This window comes from Apium graveolens, chromosome 3, assembly GCF_009905375.1.
Source record: "Apium graveolens cultivar Ventura chromosome 3, ASM990537v1, whole genome shotgun sequence".
Lineage (NCBI taxonomy): Eukaryota > Viridiplantae > Streptophyta > Magnoliopsida > Apiales > Apiaceae > Apium > Apium graveolens.
The window spans coordinates 147,525,495-147,529,285 of NC_133649.1; positions in this window are offsets into that span (position 1 = coordinate 147,525,495).

Sequence of the window (3,791 nt, forward strand, 5' to 3'; positions counted from 1 at the left end):
ACAAACACACACGAAACAAATGAGAACCATAATTATATTACATACTTATAAATCCAAAAGATGATGATAATCTAATTACAACCCAATCAAAAATAATAACAATCCGAAGATCTTTACAAGTTCAGAGTTTGGAACAGCCCTTCTAACTAATATAAAATTTCTTGATGGCGGATCTCACCTAATCTATATCTATAGTCTACCTGTGGCCTCAAATGGTTCTCGGCGTCTCCGGCCATCAACTTACGAGCGGTTTGCTTGGTGCGTACCATGGTTTCTAGCTATAGAACAGGGTTAAATATGGGAAAAATGAGCTAAAAATGCTCAGCAAGTACTAACAATTCTCCTATACATGGAATTACCTCAATATCAAGAGTTCATAAATCAAGAGGTCATGGATACTTGATAAAAATGACCATAAGAAACATGAAGTCATAAAATAAAGGGCAAAGTAATATCATAGCAATCGAAATATGGCATATGGAATCATGTCATTGTGGCAACATGTTATAATCAAATCATAAAATTTTCATTTTAGGACGCTACGGATTACAGCCGGTGATCAGCCGCGAAGTAATCCCGAACTGTACTGGGTTCTCAAATATAATGGGATCCCTAGGCTATATGTGAGCCTATCAATAAGGGTGAAAAGGACTTGTGTCTAGGTCCAATCCACTAAGTTTAAGAAAACATTTATTTTATAATGATTTATAACATGGATGCCGGGGAAAGATTTGGTATCACTTTAATTGAATTATAACAAGGGAAAACCAAGTTCACTAATGATGTGTCAAATGCATACTAGAAATGCCTATGGGGTGAGTTCGAAGGTCAAATAAAATAAAAGTCAACTCTACATTGTATCGAGGGTAGTACTTTGATATTTATGAATATGATTGTGTTATGAGGTTCGCATTAGGGAATTTGGTAAAGAGTTTAGTATTCACGGTCTAATGGATAGGGAATATTTTGAAGGTAAGGTACTAACAAGGTTAAGAGTTATTAGCTGAAGTATTTGAAATAATTAATGACATGGTGATTATTACAACTAAGAATTCACGAAAAAGTATGTATACTTGCAACAATTATAAGGATAAGGAGGTAAGTAACTTGCCTTTCAACAATTTTAAGATTATTCGATCTTGACAACACGAGTCTTCCCCTTCGCTTCGGAACCTACAAATTATATTAACCTCATTATTATTTACCCGTTATCACCTTATAAGCTTATAAGCTCCTAGACTTAGCGTAAATACCTATGTACGAATATTTACCCTTATCATAGCTACTATTACACAAGTACTTATGATTATATGAATACACATAACTTAATCACGTGCATTTCAAGTAATCCACATAGTCACATAATCACATAATGGCATTGGCATATGTTACTTAGTTATTTATACTATAATATCACTTAAATCCCTAAGCACATAAGCAAGTAACACATAAGAACTATTACTAATGCTCCCATCTATCTAATCTGACCTTAACTTAACTCTAAAGATATTGTTCAACACTCAGATCCTTCATCACTAAGTCCCAATTACAATGATACCACTACGCTTCCTAATGCCACTCTAAGGGTGCTCTCGGGTGCCTTGGTGGAAATGGGATGTTTCCACCTTGGGCCTTCACTCCAACTCACTTCCTAAAGGTTGATAAGACTATAAACTAAATTCTAAAGTTGGTAAGACTCAGAGGCCTCACACCTATAGGCTTACAAAGATCAATAACCACACTTAAGTTCCCTGCTAGCACCAGTTTGCACTACCTGCGTTCTTTGGCAGAAATCTTAATTCCTACATTGGGCCTTCTAACAAAACTAATTCCCATGGATTCTTAAGACCTAAAACCAACTCTCATACTTGGTGTCATGCCAAGGCCTCACCTAGGATTCTCTAGGCCTCCCTCTTCTATGTTTTTTACCTACATAAACTCACTTTTCTCATTCAATTTTTAATTATAATGGTTTTTTAAACTTCCTAAGGATACATTACACTTATTTAAGCCACGGCCCCATGAAGGCCTAGCCTAAGACATGGTTATAATCGACCAAAGTTCAAGTTTACGCAGTCCTGCCCCGTTCTGAGCTACTCTCGTATATGTGGGTGTGCACCTACCTAAATGCAAGTTTCTCAATGAATCAAAGCCACTGGACTCAAGTACAACTCAAGTCCTAACTCCATTAAACTCAGTCCTATCAAGGCCTCACTAAAACTCTCCTAAAATAGCCCATACTTATGGTAAACAATTCTGCTTCTTTGTACCTAGTGTTCCTCCTTCCACCTTAACTGCCAACTTAACACCAAAACCAACAATCAAGCCAACAAATCTAATCTAAAATGTACAAAACCCTACTGACTATCATTTTATGGGAATTACGAGCAAAAATCTAGCCATATAAGTCATTTACCGAGGCAAAAATAGAGAGCATAGCAAAGGAGATTTTACATATACGATTTTAAGCAAAATTTCGAACTAAAATTACATGGTATCAACTTGATGGCTACTAAATTTGATCATGAATTATCAAGGCACATAACATACTAACATTTCAGAGCAAAAACTATTGCATGCATTTTACAAAAACTCAAATATAAGTCATATAACACATTTGTCCGAAATATCACTTATATCATGACATGCAAGTACTAACTTCAATTATTATCATAAAAATCATGGCATGCAAGGATGGAAACTTTGTGAAATACATTTAAAAGATCAGAGGTTCTTTGAAAGCCATATACAAAGTCTCTTTTTAAAGAAAAACCAACTAACACAAATGAAATCCATTCGGCTCCTTGGGAGTCATTGCCGAATGCATGAGGTCAAGATCATGGCTTGAAAATAGAAGCAAAACACTTCGTCAAGACCATCTTTTGCTCATGTTTTATGAGCCATATTGAGTTCAACTCTAGATCCATAAGAATCAATGTTAAAACCCTTGGCTATAACCACATGCAACTAAGAAACTAACCTCAAATAAAGATATAGCACTAAGTGAAGATGACCCTGCTTAGATGAGTTGAAAGGTGTAAGAAAATGAAGAAATGTGGAAGAAAATGAAATAGGCGGGGAGGGTTTTAGGGTGCGGCCGAGAAGGAGGATGGAGAGAATGGATATGATGTGAGATTGAGTGTTTTGGCTAGCTTTTGTTTCATCCAACTGGTAGTGGACTTTGTTTTTACCATTCTATCCTTCATCTACTACTTGCAAGATTTTGCATGCAAGGTTTTATGGGTCATTTAGTTGGTCAAATGGAGTTAGTGGAGGGTGAAAGGTCGGTCTTACCCTTGATTTCTATTTGGGTGGAAATTACATGCAAGGGTACACTTGTAATTCAATAACTATTAAAAGTATGATTTAAAAGAATGAGTTTTAGTAATTAAAATATAAATCCATAAATAACAAGATTAATATCAAAAATACTATGAGATTTTAGAAGTTTAATAAAATTGTTTTCAAAAATTTCGGTCAAAATTTTATATTAAAAGAGTTTTATAACATTATCACACTAATAAATAAGTCATGTAAAATATAATTAACACATTATAAATCACACAAACAATTGCAAGTAAATTGACTCTATTCCACAATATTAGAATATAATTTATCACCTAATCGCAACTATACAAATATCACTAAATCACGAGAATCTCAATTATTACTTAATCGCGTAGTCGCAACTATTCATATATCATCAAAGCGCGCTACTTATTTAATCACGTAACGAAAATCTTACTCGCGTACAAAAGTTATGTGCTTAAAAATATTCCACCAACAATTCG